Source organism: Podarcis filfolensis (assembly GCF_964270895.1).
Source record: "Podarcis filfolensis genome assembly, chromosome: 15".
Lineage (NCBI taxonomy): Eukaryota > Metazoa > Chordata > Lepidosauria > Squamata > Lacertidae > Podarcis > Podarcis filfolensis.
The window spans coordinates 39858254-39881946 of NC_139618.1; positions in this window are offsets into that span (position 1 = coordinate 39858254).

Genomic DNA, 23693 nt, shown 5'->3' on the forward strand with positions numbered 1-23693 from the left:
CTTTTCCGGCACAAGTCTAATCCTTAAATTCCTCTCCTTACGTTGCATATCCTGCATAGAGAGTGCCAACTCATACTCATCCAGTTTCTTGTAAACTGGTGGAAATTTTTCCTCCGCAGCAGTTGCAATTTCCTTAGCTTCCTCGGCTATCTTTCGTGTTGTAGATGAATCTTCCAATAATTTCCCAATTGCTTCTGCATTTGAGTTCACTTTGTTCCCAAGGTCAGTTATACTTTTTGTATTTAAGTCAATTTTCCCAGAGATTTCTTCAATTTTTTTATTTGTTTCAGCAACTTGTACTTTAGTTTCAGCAACTTGTAGTTTAGTCTCTGCGCCTTGCTTTTTTAATTCCTCCAAAGAGTCATTTATCTTCTCCAGTACCTTAGCAAATGATTCTTCTGTAGACATTGCTTTCACTTTTGACTTTGCAACAACTGTAGTTCCAGAGGCTCCTATTACAGAAGCCCTTCTTTGCATGGAAGGGTCAATTTTGTATTGTCTGCCAGATCTCAAGGTTGTTTCTTGTAAATCCCCTTTCTCTTTACCATCTGCCATAACAAAGTCTTTTAGTCAAGGTCATTCCCACACTTTTGAGCTATCAAACAAAAGTTCTCAGATTTTAAACTCCACTTGTTGCTGAAACAATTTGTAAGTCCTCTAGAGGGCGTAGAGTCAATTCTTTACTTCTCAAAATAGTCCCACACTCTTCAAAAAAATAACAAAAGTTTTCCTAGTCCCTTCCAATTATTCTTTTCTCTTTCAAGGGGATCCCAATCAATAATGTCCTGTAAGTAACTTTACAATGCAACAAAATAAATGTTTCAAGTTGGGAGTAGCCAAAGTCAATTAAAGATACTTTTTAGCCTTCTTATAGCAACAGTCCTTAGCCGGTTCCTTTTCTCCGGCAGTCCGATCCCAGGTATAAGAGCAGCGGTACTTAATTCAATTCTTTTAAATTGGCAGGGAAACACTTTAAAATCTTCTTCCCCCCCCTCCTGCCTTCGGGGAGGGAGTTCTTTGCTTTGGTGGTGGATTTCTTAATTCCCACAAATTTCCTCTCAAGCAGTTACAGCTAGAGTGCCTTTCGCTTTGATCTTGCTACAGAACGGAAAGCAGACTTCCTTTTTAGTGCTTGTCCGTCTCGGTGCCCAATTTCTTTACTTTTAGAGTCCAATTATATTTTAGCGGTCAATCCTACTCACGGATAGTTGTTCTTTTAATCCAATTTCACCGGAAGAAATCAGCGCTCTCCGCTAATGGCGACGCGGCTTCACTTCGCAGGCTGGGTGAAGACGACTCTCAGCACCGCTCCAAAACCCCTCCGCTGCTCCGCAGCCTTTAAAAAGGCTATTTCACAGCGTCGGGGGGGCGCAAAGGTGCCCGCCGAGTCTCCGGTTCACAGGCAACGCGCCTGTGATTTTTAAGGGCCCCCGCTTCGCCGTAGCTGACAGGACCCGAACCCATGAAGCAGATCTCTCCCGGAGCTCCGGGTGAGATCCGCCATTAAGCGCTGGCGCTAACCGGAAGTGTCAAGAAACCAGTCATCTTAGGATTAAGACAATTTTGCTGTGAAAACCGTTCCCTAAACATTTTGCCTTAAACTTTTAGCGTGCATTTAAAAGAAAAAGATCTCATTTGTGTTTACATTTTCCTTTTGTCTTCAAACCATTGGGGGAAACTCTCTTTTAAAAAATAGCATCTATTTACATGGCAGACACCTTGGTGAGATATGAAACAAGAGATAGGAAAACAGATAAAATCTCACTTTTCTCAAGGTTACAAATGCCATAAAAGGAATGAGCAGCCAGGTGAGAGAAAGGGCCCATCCATTTGCCCTCTAGCACAACGCAACTTCCTTCCTTATACCAACAACCCATACTTAGAAACCATTATGGCCTTTGCTTGGCTAATTCAACAATGGGATTCACCATTAGATTTTAATCCTTGCTGGATCCACGGGGATAGAAAGAACTCAGGGACAAAGGTGCCAACTCCCTGGGGCTCTGGGTGCCTGAGCAACCACAAAATTCCCCATGAAGGAGTTTGGCACCTAAAAATTTTGGTGCCAGGGCCATGCATGCTGCATGGCACCCATGGCCCCGGGCACCCACAGTTGCAGGGCTCAGCTGGAACTCCTGATCAGGCATCATACAGCCTACTCCATCGCTCTGCCTCCCCCCCGAACTCACAATAGTTAAAATACACAATTAAATAATCCTATTAAAACAACTCAGTACTTAAAACAGAGAATTTTTGTGAATAATCCAAAGACATTCCCCATCAATACCACTTTATTGGGACACCTGCAGACTTTGCTATACTCACATATGAAGCTTGAAGGTAGGGATGGGTGTATCAGTATATTTTCAGTCTGTGTCAGTTTCACATATGTTCAATCATAAGTACATTGCTTCTCATTTCCAGGTCAGTCTTCAAATTCATATTTGAAAAGTTAATAAGATCATAAGAAGAGCCTGTTGGACCTGGCTGAAGGCTCATCTACTCTAGCACTCTGTTTTCAGAGTGGCCAATCACATGCCATGGAAAGCTTACAAACCAGCTTGAAGGTTTTTTTTTCACAGTCAAGTGGTGCAGAAATTTCATGAAATAAATAAAAATAAAGCAGAACCTGAGCATAAAAGGTCTCTCTCCAGTTCTGATTCCCAGCAACTAGCACCTAGAGACATACTGTCTCCAACGGCACCTCTATACATGAACATTTGTATTATTTTTAAGTATTTCTTTCACTAAATATGCAGGGGTGTTGATGTTTTTCAATTGCAACCTAAAATACATGGTTTAGTACACACTTTGCACCCAAACACACATTTTATTGTAAGGTGTATATTTCTATATGTATTTTGATGTTCTTTGAGCCAAGCACTATGGACTGAACAAAATGCTCAGGCATCCTTCACTTGAACCATTATACAAATTGCAAATGAAAGACAGTGTAGGCGGATGTGGACTCAAGCTCCCCTTTTCAGGAGAAAATAGTTTAGCTGATATATTTTGTACAATGTTTTGATTATTTAAAGCATACCATAAAGTGCTTCATTTTATACTGTCATTTTCCTCCAACTTATTCAGTGTACTGACTGCTAAGATGCACTCTGCATGCCTTATTTAACGTGCGGAAGCTTGCTCTGAATTAATAATACACTCAAAAGAGCCCTGTAATGGGGTCTAATTAGATTGGGTTTGAAAGCATCCATTTCATGTCTATCTCCTAATGAGATCATATTGTCAGATTGGGTTACATGGATCTTGCATCTTTTGACTGATCTGGTTCACGTTTACTCCAAATTAAAGGGATTGAAATATAAACTATGGGTGTGATGATTACATCATACTGTGCAAATAAATATATAACTGTTCTGAATGACTGTTGTCTGCCTTTGTTGACTTCCATATACCTTCAGAGAGGAGGAGTAGGAGTAGGAGGAGGAGGAGGAGGAGGAGGAGAAGGAGAAGGAGAAGGAGAAGGAGAAGAAGAAGAAGAAGAAGAAGAAGAAGAAGAAGAAGAAGGGGAAGAAGAAGAAGAAGATTAAACCAATTATGTCAAACCTGGTTAAACTGGGTCTGATTATATATAGGGTGTGTACACAGTACAGTTTAGTGTGCATTCAGTGGAGACTCTGTAATCAGTTTTCTTAGTGTTGTACACTAATTTCAATGTGTCTGCTCTGAGAGAAACTTAGTTGAACACCAATCCAAATGTTTGATGAGTGTTTTAGTCTCTAATTAAACATGTGGTTGGCAGTGTTGAGAGGAAGAGGAGAGAAGGAGATATACAGGCAGATACTATCACCTGCATTGTCTCCTTCTTCGCACCCCTTCTCATTACCTGCCACTGCCCCTCTTGAAAGCCTTGGATTGCTCCATATGGACCCAACTCAGGCCTGCTTTAACTGGTCTGGGCAAATCCTGGATTGGTCTAATTTGGTTTGTGATCTGGGATTTGTTTGGATCAGATCCACAGTCCTAGTACACATCACTGGACACATACAGGGAAGAGAGACACAGGCAAATGGAACATTCACATCTCCCCATTAAAAAAATAACAATTCTGCTGGATCAGACTAAGGGCCCATCTAGTCCAAGAGACTGTTCTCTCAGTGGCCAACCAGATGCCTACTAGAAGTCCACAAGCAGGACCTGAGTACAACAACCTCCACACCTCTTCTAAATCCCAGCAATTGGCTCTTAGGTGCATTCCACTTGGGAACATGAAGTTAGCCAACACTAGATTTGAGCACCCCATATATATAATGTTATGTTGTGGGCCATCCTGTGATCTTCAGATAAAGAGCACTATACAAATTTAGTAATTAATAATATTGTTAATTATAGGGAAAAGGTAAAGGACCCCTGGATGGTTAAGTCCAGTCAAAGGCGACTCATGTGTGTGGTGCTCATCTCGCTTTTCAGGCTGAGGGAGCTGTCCACAGACAGCTTTCCAGGTCATGTGGCCAGCATAACTAAACTGCTGCTGGTGCACAGAGGACTGTGACGAGTGCCAGAGCACATGGAAACACTGTTTACCTTCCTGCCACAGCAGTACCTATCTATCTACTTGCACTGGTATGCTTTCAAACTGCTAGGTTGGCAGAAGCTAGAACAGCAACAGGAGCTCACCCCATTGTGCAGATTCAAACTACTGACCTTCTGATCAGCAAGCCCAAAAGGCTCAGTGGTTTAGACCTCAACGCCACCCACGCCCCCTATTTACCTTTACCTATTAATACTAGAAAGAACACCTCCCATAGATACCTACAAGTCCTCAACATCCTCACTGGAGGTCCTTCCCCTAATTAAAGCAGATGGGTAAGTTACTAGGGAGGTGACTTTTTGGTGGTGCCACACTTATAGAATGCCCTCATCAAAGAACTTTTAGATACCTGGTGCAGATTGTCTAGGCACAACGATCCTTTTGGCACCAGGTGAAGAGTATTTTATTCTCCCAAGTTTTGTATTAGGAATGATCGTCTAACACATATTGATATATTCCCCCAGCTGGTTTTGTGCTGGTTTTAAATGTCCTTTCTTCTGCTCTGTGCCTATGTCAGTTTTTAGATTTTTGTTTTGTTTTGCTATTTGTATTATTTATCATTGGTTTTACCTCTTTTTACGGTTGTTGTTGCACTTTGAATGGGCTTGTAAACCACACAGAGATCTACATTGTATGGGGAGTATATAAATGTAACAAAAATAAGATGTACTAACTCAATCTGTGTATATTATTTTCCCTCTGCAAAACAAACAAGCAAACATAAATGTATTGTACATAGTTGATTGTTCCTGCTGCCTGATTGTCTAGCAATGCTGCAGCTTCATGAACATGAAAAAAACTCACATCCATTTTCTGTGCGGGTGTGGGTGTGTGGGTGTCTGCACATATGTGTGTTGTTGTATGCAATATTTGGGAGAAAATAAGACGGTAAATAACAAATAACAAACTAAATGTATGTAATTTTTATTTCTTAATTATATTTAGTGGTAGTACGGCTGTATTGTTTTTGGTAACATAAAACCATTCAATAAAAATTATTTAAAAAAAGAAAAGAAAAAAGAAAAAACTCACATCAACTACACTCATTGTGCATGGATGGGAGAAGCTCCCACTATGACTTTCTTCTCATCAGTAAGATTGGGAAGCAGTTCAGCAGGTAGCTAGATGAGATGTTGCATCAGCAATGGCTACATAGGCATCAGCTGTTATTTTCTCTGCTGTCCCACCTCTTCCTGGAATATCAGCAGAGCCCTGATCCCAAGGAAGCAAATTTAGGAAGTTTAGACTTTTTCCTCCTGAGTCAAGGAAGGAGGCTTCATGCTGCTAAATAAGCATTGCAACCTCTGACCTGAGACTCCAACTGGACCCACTGCTCTACTCCTGGGGGTGATTTTTCAGGATCTGAAGCTTGGACCCATAGGTTGGATCCTCAGACTTTGTAGCTTCTCCAAGCAGGTTGCTTATCTGAGGGGTAATCTTGAGTTATCCTATCACCACCAACTTTCCTTGATGTACTAGGGCCAACAATGGACTCCTCTTTCTCTGAAATGGTCTCATCTGATTCTGAGAGAGGATGCTGGTGAGGCATGAAAAAAACCCTCACATCTGGTCAAGTTAACTGATTCTCTTGGAAAGCATTGCCTTTGGGGTGATGTGAGATAGCACAAAAGTTCCATCTGTGAGAATTCATCCATAACTACAAGCCACCATTTGCTGCTGCAGTCATCACTATGCATTTATGAACCAGTCTTACAAGTGTTGCTTAATATGATTATTAATAAAAGAAAAGGGAGAAAACCAGCAACTAAATGTAACTGAAAGCAGTGGAATAGGACATGACGTTCAATCCTATGCTTGTTTTCTTAAGAAGTAAGGTCTGTTGAGTTCATTTGGACTCATTAAGTATTATTTATAGGCTGTCTTTTAGAGCACAGCCCTCTCAAGGCAGCATTCAGCAATGAGTTAAGATGTTCCAATGTTCCTAATATAATCAAGACACAGCTGAAGCATCAAAATCTTCATAATACAGCATTGCAAGGCAGCATAGGGTCTCAACGATCACTGGCATAAACCCTGTTAAAGAAAGACAGTCTTAAATAGATGAATTTTCAAGGCACATCTGAAGGTCTGCATTGTGGGATTCGTGCACCATTCCATTTTAAGTGTGCATAGGGGTGCAGCCCTAATGCCACTGATATTCACATGAGTTAGCCATGATTTTTGCTGGATCATATGCCAAAAGTCTTGTGAAACCTTAAAGGCTAATTTCCAGTCATATGGACCTACTTTAATAGGCCCAAAGCTTGTTGCCCCTCAGTCCACTAATTACAGGAAGGAGAAGGATTTGCCCCACCCATTCTGGGATAGAACATAAGGCTGTGATGCTACCTAAGATTCCAGGACAATAAGTGAAAGTTTATTTTGTGGGGAGGGGGTTGAAAGGTGGAAACTGACTCTTCTTGGATGTAGTTTTGCAGAGACATTTAAGTAGTGTGGGATTAATTTTTCCTCTCTTATAATACTAGAATTCGAGGACATCCAGTGAAGCTGAACGTTCTAAGAACAGACTAAAGAAAGTACTTCTTCACAAAACACACAGTCAAACCATGGAATTCATTGCCACAAAATGTAGTGATGGCCACCAATTTGGATGTCTTGAAAAGAGAATTGGAGAAATCCATGAGGAGAAGGCTAACAAAGACTACTAGTCAGAATGGTGATGTTCCAACTCCACTGCTGAGAGCCGTCTGCTTCTGGATATTGCTTCTTGGGAATCACAGGTGGGGAGAGGGCTGTTGTGCTCAGGATCTGTTTGCAAGTTTCCCTTACGCAACTTGTTGTCAGTTGTGAGAACAGAATGCTGGATCAGATGGGCACTGTCTGAAATAACATGAGGAATACAGCCACCCTCTGAAAGCCACACGTCTTTGAATTTTGCATTGCAGTTTTCAGGCCATATAACGTGCACAAAAATGCATATGCCTGGGTAAAATGTACATATAAATGCACATATTGCTGAAAATAACATGCACAATGCATTACTTTAGGGGGAATTGCTTTGGGAAAATGTGAATATTAGGCAAAATTGCATGCAAATGTGTGTATTGGGTGAAATTCGCATGAAAATGCCAATCAATTCTTATGAGGACTTGTATCCTTTCATTTCTTTTTAAATGCAAAGTAAGGTTAAAATATGGAGAACTGAATTTAAGATGGGAAAATGAGAAAGCGAATGAAACCAAAATAGACATATTCACTCATTCCTGTTTATTACAGTCTCATTCTACTACAGATCCCTTAAGTTATAGAGTTGTAGCCCATAGTTAAACCTATGTGGGGATAATAATCAAGTACCGCATCCATTATTAAGATGCCAAAGTAAATAAATAAACACAAAGTGTGAATCACAGGAAGGTTGAAATACAAATGTAGAAGCCTCTGTGCATTTGCTGTTTTTGATTGCTTCTGCCTGCCCTTGTTATTACTTCTCCCATTGCATTTGAAGGCATACGTATATATATATCCATGCAGAATTCATAAGATATAAAATACATTACATAGCACTGGATATCAAACTAACTGGAAAAACTGACTAGTTTTGATGTTTTATGTTTTGTGGATTGGACAAAAAATAATAATAATCCAGATTTGAACAGAGGCACACAAAGGGAATGATTTCCAAATGTTATTTCAAATACATACTTCTGGGTTTGCAGGTGCCAAAGTGAAGCAAAGTAATAGATCATTCTTCCAGGCACCATTTCCTCCAGGGATTTTATTGATGTTGTCAGATATTTCATGGCGAGATCCATGAACTACACAGTGTTGTTTTTTTTTTTTTACTTTGTACAGAAGCAATAAGGAGGCTGATATTCAAGGCCTGTTGTAGGTTACTAGAGTGATTGTCAGACCAAAGTAACAAACTGTCAGTTCTCATTTGCTATCTTCTTGACTTTTCAAAGAAAGATTCTGGAACATACTGAATATCTATAAAACACTAACACTGGTGGCTCATTCATGAGCGGAACCTCAACCTCTCACCCTTCAGGTAACCTTAGAAGGCATTGCATAAAATCAGGCAGACTATATCCGGTGTGAGCTTGTCAGACAGACACCTGGAGATAATAATGGTTTGGAAAACATATGTAGAACTATTTTAGAGCCTCCTTCTAGCTGCAGACACACTCTCTGTGCACAAAAGTGGGGAGAAATTTTCTGCATTTATATTGGGGAAAGGACAGACATTTCCAATTGTCAGCAGCAGTGGCTTTTTTCCTCCTCTTTCAAAAATACCATTTGCTGTTGGAGCAAGTGGCAGCAGCCCTCTAAGTATGCTGAAGCCATTTCTTCCTAAAATCCTTCATCACAAAATACCCCCCCCCCCCTCCAAGGACAGGAGGAACACAGGAACTAAAGCAATGTTGATAAACAGTGGCTCTCCAATGTTTCAGACAGGGATTCTTTCCCAGTTCTACTGAGAGATGCCCAGGGATTGAACATGGGATCTTCTGTATGCAATACAGATGCTCTACAACTGAGCTATGCTCCTTCCCCTCATTGTGGAGAGAGAAAATGCCTGACAGTAGGGGGAACCACTCTACGGTATCTCCTCTAGAATGCAACTGCCAGGACATTACACCATCATGGCACAATATCCTTTCTCAGAGGCAATGAGTTTGTGGGTGGAAATGGCTATAGAGTGCCTAGGAACATCAACACTATTACATGCTGTGGTGGCAAAAAGTCAAGGAAGGAAGGAAGGAAGGAAGTGTTATGTACTGAAGTTCTCACCCTGGGCCAGCAGGGGGTTACTGTAGATAGCTATGCAAATAAGGGATCGAAAGTGACGTTCAGTGATTGGATAGTTTTAGAAAGTTGTTACAGTTACGCTGTACTGGAGCTCTATATAAGCAGGCTGACTGAGCCTGTGAATAAACAAGAGCTGTTTGAAGAATCGCTGTGTCGTCTGATATGTTCACCCACAACTTAACAGAAAGAAAGAAAGAAAGAAAGGAAGGAAGGAAGGAAGGAAGGAAGGAAGGAAGGAAGGAAGGAGAAAACTCTTTTGCAAGGAATTTTGGCTCTTCTTTTCTTTTGCTATTTATAGACCACTTGAAGTGGGTTAATACACACAGTGTGTGCAATGGTATATATCAATATTAAGTCAGACAGCACTACCAGCAGTATAACGTAAAATTCCAACCCAAATTCAGCCAATCTCACTCTCACCATCCATCCATCCCACCCAACCGCTACAATAATTCAGCACCTCATACACTATCTCTATCAACCAACCACACATATACTAACAACTCATTATACACAATATTAGAACCCCCGTACAAAAGGATTACTGCCAAGCACACACATGTAAGACATGCCCGGCATCTCTGAAGCACTAATAGGCTCATCTGGACCTCAAATACTCCTCTCTCACCTGCAGGCCCATGCAGAGGTTGTCTGAGGCCCAGGTTGGGAGTCTTGTTAGAATAAAGTTATAAATTCAAATAAGGGAGCAGCTAGTCCCTAGCAAGGCCCCCTGGCTGGCTTAGTACTCCAAGGCCCAGGGCAAGTGCAACTAGCTGCCCCCCCCCCCCCCCCCGTGCAGGGTCTGCTCACCTGGGAGGAACCCTGGTCTATTCTAGAGAAGGCTTTCACCCTGGCAGTATGAAACAAATTGAAATCCAAGTCTGCCACCACTAACATTTTTAATAAATTTCTGCAGGTCTCCCCCCTCCCCAGCTCCCAGATACATTGCCAAAAAAGTTCTCATCATAACTTTTGGTATAGCCTGTTTTTCTTCTTGTTTGACTTATTTTTAGTCCTCAGTGGGATAATGAGACTTATAACAAAGACATTTACTTCTTCCAACTTGACTTATTTTTAACTCTCAGTGGGATAATGAGAGTTATAACAAAGACATTTTACAATTGCAAGCCCTGTTAACCAATAATCAAATTCTGCACTATTAAAAGGATTTGACAAAATAGAATGTTGATATGAGAATCACACCCATTAATTAATAACTATTTGGGGAAACGGGGGAGGTCAGAATAAAAGTAGAAATAAGGAAAAAACCTGGGGGAAGCTCTGCTTCTTATGAAGCATTCACACTCTTTTTGTTTATGCAACCCAATCTTATATATGTTGAACCCACAGCAAATCATACTGAGTTCAGTGGAAGGCAGGTCCAAATAAATGTGCATAGGAATGCAGCCTTATATTTTCAATCTAGAACATTTGGACCAAAGAAGACATCGTTTAGTGGATCTGTGAGGTTATTCCATTGTATCCAATGATGGTTCGAGCTGACCCATCAAAATGAATGTGCTAGGGTTACCATATTTCAAACAGTGAAAATCTGGACAAATTCCCCAGCAAGGCCAATGAGCTGCCACACTTCTCCACCCCAGTCCCACCCTGGTGAGCTTCAGTGACATTGGTGATGTAGATTCTCCAAGTGTCCCTATCTTCCAGGGACAGTCCCAGATTCACAGAAGCTGCCCCGATTTCTAATTTGACCCTAGAATGTTCCGCTTTTCCTTAGGATGTCCCTATATTCACCAAAGAAATGTTGGAGGGTGTGGAGTTACCCAATCCTCGAGCCTGAAGGCAGCCCTGTATAGGGAAGGGTTTTGGGTTTGTTTGTTTTTTTACAAATATTTAATATTTTTCTATATGTTGGAAGCTGCCCAGAGTAGCTGGGGCAACTCAATTAGATGGGTGGTATATTGTTGTTGTTGTTGTTGTTGTTGTTGTTGTTGTTGTTGTTGTTGTTATTGAAAAGGACATCCCTATTTTCATTTACTTCTGCTTCATTGACTATGCAAAAGCCTTTTACGGCTTGGATCACAGAAAACTATGAGGGGTTCTTAAAGAAATGGGAGTGCCAGACCACCTTATTTGTCTCCTGAGAAATCTTTATATGAGACAAGAAGCAACAGTTAGAACTGGGTATGGAACAACTGATTGGTTCAAAATTGGGAAAGGAGTATGACAAGGCTGTATATTGTCTCCTTGCTTATTCAACTTATATGCAGAATACATCATGCAAAAGGCTGGACTGGATGAATCCCAAGCCAGAATTAAGATTGCTGGAAGAAATATCAACAACCTCAGATATGCAGATGACACAACTTTGATGGCAAAAAGTGAGGAGGAATTAAAGAACCTCTTAATGAGGGTGAAAGAGGAGTGTGCAAAATATGGTCTGAAGCTCAAAATAAAAAAAACTAAGATCACGGCCACTGGTCCCATCACCTCCTGGCAAACAGAAGGGGAAGAAATGGAAGCAGTGACAAATTTTACCTTCTTGGGCTCCATGATCACAGCAGATGGTGACAGCAGTCACAAAATTAAAAGACGCCTGCTTCTTGGGAGAAAAGTGATGATAAACCTAGACAGCATCTCAAATAGCAGAGACATTACCTTGTGAACAAAGAGCCACATAGTTAAAGCTATGGTTTTCCCAGTAGTAATGTATGGAAGTGAAAGCTGAACCACAAAGAAGGCTGATCACTAGAAAATTGATGCTTTTGAATTGTGGTGCTGGAGGAGACTCTTGAGAGTCCCATGGACCGCAAAAAGATCAAACCTATTCATTCTGAAGGAAATCAACCCTAAGTGCTCACTGGAAGGACAGATCCCGAAGCTGAGGCTCAAATACTTTGGCCACCGCATGAGAAGAGAAGACTCTCTGGAAAAAACTCTGATGTTGGTTAAGATTGAGGGCACAAGGAGAAGGAGACAACAGAGGGTGAGATGGTTGGACAGTGTTATAGAAGCGACCAACATGAATTTGATGAAACTCCGTGGCAGTGGAAGACAAGAGTGCCTGGCGTGCTCTAGTCCATGGGGTCACAAAGAGTTGGACATGACTAATCGACTAAACAACAACATTTTCATCAGAGAAATGTTGGAGGGTATGAGCATGTCTCTACCAAACCATACATATCACTAGTGGTTATATCATGGAAAGGACACTGGAAAAAACCCCTCTGATCTTACTAAACTACAGGAAGAAAAGACTCCAATAACCGTAAAAGATACAGATTCTATATATATCCCCTATTGCAAAATGATTATATGCCAAAGCTTAGAAAAATACCCACAAGCCAGTCAAATAAGATATTGTTAGGAAGATTTCGGAACAGTGAAGTCTGATTAAATGAACAATAGTGCTAAAGAATAGAGAGAATTATAAAAGGGAATGAGATAAGTGGAGCCTCTCAACAGTTCATATAAAAAGATAATTAGAAATATCAGGTGTTGCTGCAGATTATTCATTTGATATAACCCCCAATTGTGTAAACAGATGGCAGAGTATCCATGTCTGTGTTTGTATGTATGTGTGTGCGTGTTATGTGTTATGTGCCCTCTCCCAAGGGCTGCTTCCCCAGTCTTCAAAGCTGTGCCAAACGGTTGCTAATTTATAAAATAAAAACAGCAAAATATCATTATCACAGTTCTCCCTCATTGTGTCTTATTTGACCTAAAGTTGTCAACCGATGCTAGTAAATTATTTGTGCTGGTAACTTATGCATAAGTATGAAAGAAAAGATGTCTGTGCACTGAAGGGATATCATAGCATGCTACAACATTGTCAGGAAAATGTCTTAGCCCAGCACCTCCTCTAAACAAAGCTCAGAGACAGCAGCCTCTGAAGTGAAATAATGTTGGTAATACAGGTGATGACAGGCACCCTTTTTAAAGAAGTAGGATTGCTCCAGCTGTACCTCCAAGGGCTACATTATTTTAAGAGATATATATCTGGCTGCCCAGCAGAATTGGTAAAGGTAAGCTACAAGGGTGCTCAAGGCATTTCCCTGGATCTCAAATCTGTCTTTTCCTGTTTAACATTAAAAAAAATGGCAGTGCTTGAAAACAGTTTAAGGAGTAATTCAGAGCTCACATGAGAAGGAAAATAATATGATCAAAGCAGACAAGAAGACTGGATTTGAGCTGGAACTGGTGATATGTTACTTCAAATGGACCTTGGTAGCTGGGTGATTTGGAGCAGAATCTTCACAGATCACTTCACGTTGCAATGCAGAGTTAATTTCATTATGCTTAATTGTGAGCAGCATGGTTTGATGGCCACCTTTGAGTTCTAAGGAGAATATTAAAAGATTGTGCACAGCAGTACACGTGAAAAGCTTAGCGGATGATTTGAACACCTGCGAAATATGTGGAGTTGATCTTTCCATTAAGCTGGGTTGGAAATGCTATGGGATGTGCTGTACAGATCAAATAATCAAAAATGCCTGTTTTATGATGGTTTCAGTTTAGAGACTCTCGTGGGCAGTCTTTCACACGTGTCGCACTGGCAACTGCTCTAGGCAACTGCTTAATATTCCCAAGCAAGGATAGGTCAAGCTTTACACACACACACACACACACACTAATGATGCAGGATAAATTCAGTTTGGTTCACATTTAAATTTACTGAATTTGTACTTCCTGGCCCAATATATGAACAAGAACACAGCTCTACTTCAAACTTTGCACATCTCCAAATTTTGTGATGCAGTTTTTCATCTAAATAATGTGAATGGAAATATTAATGGAAAGTGTGGACAACAGTGCATATATTGGTGAAGATGTTACATGTGTATTATATTAGGGTAAATAACTTCCAATGTTATGTATATTAGGGGAAACGGCACACAAAAATTGTGGTTTTTTAGGAGGTGTCCATTAAAATGCTGATGGATTCTTGGGAGGACTTTAAAAATGAAATAAATTGTGAACTGATGTGGAAATATGAGGAATAGAATTTAAGATTGAGAAACTGAGAAAAACTGAAATTGACAGGTTCATACATCCCTAGATTTGCCACACGAAATTATTTTCTAAAGGTGGGAGACACAGCCACTAATTTTTAAAGGAGGAGAGAAAGTCCCATTTAAACAACCATCACAAACTCACTAAATGCGTGTAGCAGGTTCCTGTCTCTCCACCTGCAAGCCATGGCGTGAGAATGGCAACCAGCATGGTAACGCCGCTGTAGTGTGTGTGTGTGTGTGTGTGTGTGTGTGTGTTTGTGTGTGTTTCTGAGGTTTAGCACTTGACAAGATGTCTCCTGATAAGATAAACCAAAAAAAGGAAGTTAAGCTCATTTAAAAGCCACATGTTTAGTCACAAAGCACTGTGTTACATAACTTTAAAAAACGAGCACCATGTAATTTAGTAGTTTCTTACTATTGTAGGAAAGCCAATATAGTCCAGCATTTGCTTGGTCTGAGATTAAGGTAATTTAGTATACCAGGGCGTTTTTGAACTGTGATCCCATTGAACTGAAAGGTGCTGAAGTGGATTCATAGAAGCTTTGATTGCCCTTTGAAACGACAGCCTAACTTTTACGTTCTGTTCATCTGCCCAGCATTTGGGGAAAAGGGTTACTCAGTGGGGCGGTTGATGCTACTGTGAAGAAAGACCAATGAAAAGAGAAGAGTGACTTTGGGCTGTGATGTTAATAAGTGGGACAATCAAGAGCAGCCTTGCCTCTGACAGTGTTTGTGAAGGGCCTCCATGGACTGCTGAGCCACACAAATAATGGGACATTTTTCATTCCCATCATGATGAAAAGCAAATGAATTGCTGTGAGCGACCAAAGGGGGAAAAGAGCTTCTTCTTCATGGTTCCACACATTTCAATAAGACTGAAAAACCCATCAGGGGAGCGGCTCTTTCCTAAGTACCTCAAGTGAGACATATTTGAATGAAAGAGTTTGGTTAAAATACTGCAACAAATTGGGCTCACCTTCTGGGGCAGGCAGTGATGGAAACTTTCCATTTGACATCAAAGGAAGCTTCCTTTCTGAGCATTATTAATTTTTTAACCAGCCTAGTAGAAGGTGTTTATATGAAATGCTTTCCTCTCATATTAGCACCCTTATGAAATATGTAAATGGCTGTCACTAGAGAGGGATGAATTTAAAAGTGGATTTATCTAATATTGCACTTTCTGAAGAAGGATACAAGCTGAAACACAGCCAGCTTTTGTAATTTATAGTTTTCTGAATTTCAGAATGCAGTTTTCTAGCTACATAATATGTACAAGTGACTATAAATGCAAATATTGATGAAACAAAAATGCATTATATTAGGGGGAATTGCTTTGCAAAAATAGGCATACAATTATGTGTATATTGGAAGAAAGTCACTCTGATATGCTGATGAATTTTCATGAAGACTTTATTTTTTTTAAAAATGCAGACTGACATGGAAGTGTGGAGAACTGTACTTAAGGTATGAAAAATGAGAAACAGTTGATAGATTGGAAAGCTAGAGGCAGATTCTCCCTCCCGGATTTAAGATTATATTATAAAGCATCCTGTCTATGTTGGCTAAAGGAATGGATATTATTTTTTAAAAAAACTCTGATGTTTTAGATCTTGAAGGTCATGACAATAGATATGGTTGGCATGCATATTTGTGGTACGAGAAGGTTAAAGTACATAGAGCTTTTCTAAATCATGTAGTAAGAAAAGCGGTTTATGGGGTATGGGGAAAATATAAAAATATATTAGAACACAAAACACCATGGTGGCTTTCCCCACTGGAAGTGATATCTTTAAAAAAGAGAGAGTGAGAAATGATTGGGCAATTTACAAATAATTATTAATGGAAGTAGAACATCGATTAAAATTAAAGAGGTTTGAAGATATAATAAAACTATTAACTGATTGGTTATAACACCATCAGCTAAATGATATATTTAAGATGGATAAAAAGAAAGGCTTCTTTAATGAAACCTCTATATTTGAAAAAGAACTGTTAGAAAACAAAACTAAATTGCTTTCTAAAATGTAATCATTATTATTGGAATGGCATCCAAAAGATGAGCAGGTTAAATCAGTTATGATACACTGGGTGAGGGATTTTGGATATAATATACAATTTACAACATGGGAGAAGCTATGGAACTGGGATTTGAAGTTTCCAGCATGTTATACATTGAAAGAAAATTATATGAAAAGGATGGATCGTCGGTATTTAATCCCTAGTAAACTAGCTAAAATGTATAAAACAAGGTCAAATACATGCTGGAAATGTAAGAACCTTTTATCATATGTGGTAGACATGTATAGTAGTAAAAGAATTCTGGGAGATGATATATAATGAATTGGGGAAAAATGTTTAAAGTAACCTTTTCTTTAAACCCCCCCAAAGCTTTTCTTTTAGGAATTCTAGGTCCCAAAATTCCAATGGATCAGAAAATATTATTTATGTATGTGACCACTCATGCTTGGATGTTACTAGCCCAGAGATGGAAAGAAAACAGAATCCCTACCAGAGAAGAATGGCAGATTAAGTTGATGGACTATGCCGAAATGGCAAAAATGACCCAAAGAGCCAGAGATCAGCAAGACCAAAATGTTAATAAGGAATGGGGGAATATATAATTTACCTTAAAAACCAGTGTAAAAAAGTTTATTAGTAAGATTGGAATAACACTTGTAGTTTAATGTTGATTTGTTGTTATAATGGAGATTTGGATTAATAGACAAGATGCAGGAGGAAAAGGAAAATACAGTGGTACCTCAGTTATTGAACAGCTTAGTTATCACATTGAAGATGGAGCAGATTTTGTTATGTACTGAAGTTCTCGCCCTGGGCCAGCAGGGGAATACTGTAGATAGTTATGCAAATAAGAGATCGAAAGTGACATTCAGTGATTGGATAGTTTTAGAAAATTGTTACAGTTACGTTGTACTGGAGCTCTATATAAGCAAGCTGACTGAACCCTTCAGTTCAGTTCAGTTCTGGCCTTTGAATAAACAAGAGCTGTTTGAAGAATCGTTGTGTTGTCTGATATGTTCACCCACAACTTAACAGATTTGTTCTTTGTTGCTCTTGGGGGCAGGAATAGACTACATACCAATGTCCTTTAACAACTGGTTGACCTGCCAAAAGCTGCCTGTGAATAAGCAATAGTTACGGTGGCTCATTTTTATCAGCGAGTGTTTGGACACAAGATAAGAAACGAAGCTGCCTAAAGTCCGAAACCCTCCAAAGGAGGCCAGGGCACGAGAGGAACCATTGCTATGCACCACTAACTCCTCACAATAAAAAAGATATTGGGGGCGTGGGTGGCGTTATGGGTTAAACCACTGTGCTGCTTGGGCTTGCTGATCGAAAAGTCGGCGGTTCGAATCCCTGCAAGGGGGTGAGCTCCCGTTGTTCGGTCCCAGCTCCTGCCAACCTAGCAGTTCGAAAGCACGCCAAAAAGTGCAAGTAGATAAGCAGGTACTAGTCCGGGGGGAAGGTAAACGGCATTTCCGTGCGCTGCTCTGGTTTTGCTTAGTCATGCTGGCCACATGACCCAGAAAAACTGTCTGCAGACAAGCGCTGGCTCCCTTGGCCAGTAAAGTGAGATGAGCGCCGCAACCCCAGAGTCATTTGCGACTGGACTTAATTGCCAGGGGTCATTTTACCTTTACCTTTACCTAAGATGGCTCATTTTTTATCAGCAAGTGTTTGGACACAAGATAAGAAACGAAGCTGCCTAAAGTCCCAAACTCCCAAAAGGAGGCCTGGGCACAAGAGGAACCACTGCTGTGCACCACTAACTCCTCACAATAAAAAAGGTACAGTGGTACCTTGGGTTACATACGCTTCAGATTACAGACTCCACTAACCCAGAAATATTGCTTCGGGTTAAGAACTTCAGGATGAGAACAGAAATTGTGCTCCAGCGGTGCGGCGGCAGTGAGAGGCCCCATTGGCTAAAGTGGTGCTTCAGGTTAAGAACAGTTTCAGGTTAAGAATGGACCTCCAGAATGAATTAAGTACTTAACCTGAGGTACCACTGTATTCTGTTTTTCTATTACAATCACATCACATTGTTTCCTGAAGTAGAGCCAATGCATTAGGACTTCTCCGCTATTCTGGTTTCTCTTGTTTCCAGGCTTTGTAGGGCTCGCTGTGCACACACAATTTGCTACAGGTTTCTGCAAGCCATGAATTTCTTTCTAGGGGCAGAGAGAAGAGCAGTACCTGCAGGCAGCGCTGCCTCCTGTTTTGTCAGGGCTCTCAGAAAAGAGCTAGCTTAGTGCAGTGGTTTGTTCTTATTACTCACCCTTCACCAGCAGGTTCCAGGACAAGTTACAACAATTAAAACCCAGAATTAAAAACAGAAACTATCACAGTAGGATGCATCCCGATAACACACCTCTCGGGTGTTAAGGCCAGGGTAAAGAGGCGCATTTTCAGCATTTGCTGAAAATGGTACAGTGAAGAATTGAGATGAACCTCTGAAGGAAGGGAATCCCACAATGAGTTTGGTCCTAGGATTTCGGATACTAGGGTTGAAATCCCCTTTCATGTGAAAAGCTTTCTGGGTGACCTCACTGGCCTAACCTACTTTTGATTCAACTATCATAGCTAATCCATTGAGAAGGGTTGGACAACTATATCCATATCAGTTTCTCTTAGTTTTTCATTTTTCCTGTCTTCAGTTTAGTTCTGTACATTTCCATATCAGTCAGTGTTATTTTGGAAATCCATTCACATTTTAATGTGAATTTCTCCTAATATATACATATTTGTATGTAATTTTGCTGAATATATCTATTGTGACAAAGCAATACTCTCTAACATAATGCATTTTTGTGTATTATCTTCATGAATATATCTATTTTAATGCAAACCTTACCCTAATATACATGCATTTTTGTTCACATTACTTGTGCTTTGCAAAATTTGGAGAAGTGCGGATTTTGAAGGATGGTTGTGCTTTGGTTCACATACTGTTTCAGAAAGTGTGAATTAGGTAGACTCCCTTTAAATGAAAATTTGTTCTCTGTTCTTACCTGTGGTCCATCATTGGCCATGTTGGCAGAGGCTGATGTAAGTTGGAGTCCAGCAACATCTGGAGGGCCACAGGTTTCCCAACTCTGATATGCATACATATAAATTTACGCAAGATTTCTAACAATGGCTCACATGAAAAATAATATCACTAACAAGTTAGTGCAGTTTCCTTTACTCCTTTTTCTTCTCTTTCCCTCTTTTGGGTAATTGGCCCTTTTATATTTGAAATAGAAGAAAACTACTCTGAAAGGCACTTTAGCAATAAATGCCCAGTGCTTAGACTCTTAAACACATAAATAACCACAGTGAAGCTGGGCTTGGCTGCTTTTTTCTGCCTGCCACCTTTTCTGATAACATCACAGCTGTGACCATTAAGTCCTTTTATGTAGGTAGCACTTACCAACAAGAACATTTTTGATGGATTCATCCATGTAATGACGTGTTTTAGCAATTGTATAAGCTACCTTTCAGTGAAGGGGGAAATGTGTAATATATTAGAAGAACTCTAAAAAAGTGTTGAGGAAGATTGTCTCAGCTAGAGTTTTTCTATTTTTAAACAGGGCCTTTTTGGTGGTTGCTTCCAGTTTCAGGAGGTCCTCCTGATTTCATCTGCTTTGCTTTTCTGGTAGGTGGTGAAGAGACCCTCTTATTTCAGAAGGCATTTGTTGATACTCCTATCTCATTGCCTTTCTTCTTCAAGTACTGTATCCATTTATTACATAGCTGGGAACCTCAAGGTCCTCCAAACCTCCTTGTTCAGCCCCTGAGACTCTCCTCAGGCCACGCCCTTTGCAGGCAACCTCAGGTGCTTTTGCTAAGTTGGAATGTGTCCTTGAACTCTGATCATGCCTCTTAGCATGTATACTACAGAGAGCCAAATTTGAATTTGCCCAGCATTTTTGCAATAAGCTCAACATCTATAGGTTTCTTTTCCCCTTTAAAATGCAGATTTTAAAATGAGATGCTACGTTTTCCCTTAAGAACTGTAGAGAAAAATTCTTTTTTAAAGCAGCTTTTAGTCTGGATAATGGAGAAGCTTGGAGACTTGCTCCAAAATTAACAGCATATCCATTACTCATCAAGGAAAATGGACCAAATATTAAACAGATGTACTTTCTTCGAGTTCAAAAGCAAACTAATTTTGGTACTTCAGCTTCACAAATCTCCTTGGCCACTTTTAGTTTATTTTTGTATTTTATTTTTATACTATTAAGTCACCATGAGACTATTTTTAGTAGAAACACTCTAAGAATAAATAAATAAATAAATAAATAAATAAATAAATAAATAAATAAATAATGAATAATAATGAATATGCTGTATTCTTAAACTTGTGTGTAGTGTTGAAGCTATTTTCAATTAGTGTTACTTTTATTTTATGTAGTTATTTATAGGAATATTTCTATCCTGTCTGCTCTTGCATCATAATATACTGGAGTGGGAGGAGAGTTTTAAAGACTTTATAAATTTGTAGGGTTTTTATTTGTATTTTATCTTTTTTGTCTTAATTTATTCTTATGTTGGGACGTGGGTGGTGCTGTGGGTTAAACCAAAGAGCCTAGGACTTGCCGATCAGAAGGTCGGTGGTTTGAATCCCCACGACAGGGTGAGCTCCCGTTGCTCGGTTCCTGCTCCTGCCAACCTAGAAGTTCGAAAGCACCTCAAAGTGCAAGTAGATAAAAAGGTACCACTCTGGTGGGAAGGTAAATGGCGTTTCCGTGCGCTGCTCTGGTTCGCCAGAAGCGGCTGAGTCCTGCTGGCCACATGACCCGGAAGCTGTAGTGGCTCCCTTGGCCAATAAAGCAAGATGAGCACCGCAACCCCAGAGTTGGCCACGACTGGACCTAATGGTCAGGGGTCCCTTTACCTTTATTGTTATGTTATGTAATTTCTAGACCAGAGCAGGCTGACCACTGTTGCCTGTGCCCTAGTAACCTCCAGGTTGGGTGACTGCAATGAACTCCATGTGGAGATCACCATGAAATTGCCTGGAAGCCACAGAAAGTTGTAGGTGTGTTGGCTGCATTCTGACCTTCCACTGAATATGCAGATGGGGAAATCTAGGACAGAGAAGCAATCCTGACCTAGCTGTCATGTACACATGCTCAGATGATATGATTTTAAATGGCGAAACACAGTTACAACCATCATTTAAATCATTATTACTATCTCCTCAGTGTCTGTAGGGCTGTAGCTCAGTGCTAAAGCATTTGATTCACATGTAGAAAGCCCCAACTTGGATCCCTGGCACCCCAGATAAGACTGAGGAAGCTTGAATACTTTGAGAGAGGCTTCCAGTCAGTGCAGACACTGCTGAGATAGATGACCTGGCTCAGTATAAGGCAACTTTCTATATTCCATATTACCCAGTAGCAGTGACGTAGCGTGGGTTGTCAGCACCCGGGGCAAGGCAAGTAATTTGCGCCCCCTAACCCGTGGATTTGCGCCCCTAACCCGTGGATTTGCGCACCCTAACCCTAACCCCCAGATGTTGCGCCTGGTGTGGCCGGGCCCCCCTGCACCCCCCACGCTACGCCACTGCCCAGTAGTGCCTTCCAACATGTTTTTTGGTCCCTGTGATTATTGTAAATCCAGTCTTCTAAATTGTGCCTTCAGATGTTTATGCTGCAGACAATGGTCCAGCCTTTCAAGAGCTATGTTGCAGGTTTTATAGCTGATGTTTTAAAGGGGAGTAGTAAACATAATAGAAACTAATCCTAACTTATGCTTGTTGATGATCTTAAGAGGTCTTAGAGTGGGTATAAATGACCTCTCAGCTTAGTCTGAAAACAGTCAAATGTGCAGAGATGATGGGATTCCAATTTTTCAACCCCCCCTCCCAAAGAGTCGCTGCTATTAATCTCTTCCACTGCATGGGCGAAACCCTAGGATTTCCCATTATCTCACTATGAAGCCATCCTTTATTGGCAATGTTGGTGATGCTCCAGGAGAAGCTCTCAAAATAGATTGGGAGAATTTTCAAGCAGAGACACATTCTCTAGCCTATTTATGTTTGTTACATTCTATGATATCATATTCTCAATTTGTCTCTTGAGATAAAGTTTACAGAAAGCCACACCACTTTTTTCTGGCTCTTCAGTTATTTGCTAAATATGAGGTGGATTAATGAGTTTACAGATACAGCTGATGAAATGCTTTACTTTAGACCTGGGACTGTAAATCTACAGTATATTCTATATCCTGGTTTCTGCATATTCATGATGATTGGTGCTCATGATACTGTCAGGGCAGTCATACATGATCCTGCTTTCAATACTATTTGCACCTGCAAACGTTCTGAGGTGGTCATACTACTTACTTTCCAATCAGTGCATATCCTGTAGCTTTCTGCTGAAATCCTGTAACTTTTCATACAACAATCTTCTGGGTTTTAGGTGCTGGTGTGTGTGAAAGGGAGTTTTCTCCCACTGTTGTTGCCCTGTTGATCCTCTGAATAGCAGTAATTTGGTAGCCCTGGGAAAGCATCACAGAACAGCATATAAAACAGGCTAAGTCCACCACTAATGCACTATGATTGTGTCAAGAACATGTTGTGCGATACATACATAACACTGGGCAACAATTTTTTAATTTTTGAATGTTGTCTAGATTTCTACAACTGATTTAGGGTATTTTTGCACTGCTGAATCAGGAAATGGCATCCGTTTCTCTCCATCAGGTCAGGTTTACTGTAAACTGAATGGTGGGCATTGATAAAGGTAAGTACACATAAATTGCATGTTGCTTCACCATTTTTCAAACTTCAGGGCTTGAACTTCCGTTTCTTGGAACTCCTGGAATGCTCAGCGGCAGGGAGGTCTCTCTTCAGAGTCCAACAGTAGTCAGCCATCATGACTGCTTCCCAGCGACCCTGATACCTGGTCTCCATCTCTTTCATGTCCTGATGGAATCTCTCCCCCTGCTCGTCACTCATTGAACCCAGGTTCTCAGGAAACCGGTCCATATGTGAAAATAGGTAGGGCATCTTGACGCTCATGTTGCAGCCCAGGTTTCTGAAAGCAGTCAGCATGTTGTTGACAAGTTCTGCGTAGTTTCTGGCCTTATTGTTGCCAAGAAAGTTCTTCACTACCAGAACAAATGCCTTCCACGCTTCCAGTTCCACTTGTTCATTGAGTTTCCGAACTCTGGATCTCTGATGAGCTGACGGATCTGAGGACCATCAGAGATGCCAGCTTTCAGCTTCTCCATGGTCAATCCTGGAAAAGCCTGGCACAAGTAAGTGAAGCAGTCACCATCCTTGTCCAGAGCCTTGGTGAACTGCTTGATTAAGCCAAGCTTGATGTGCAGCGGTGGGAAGAGTATTCTGTCTCTGTCCACCAGAGGGTCGTTGGTGACGTTTCTTT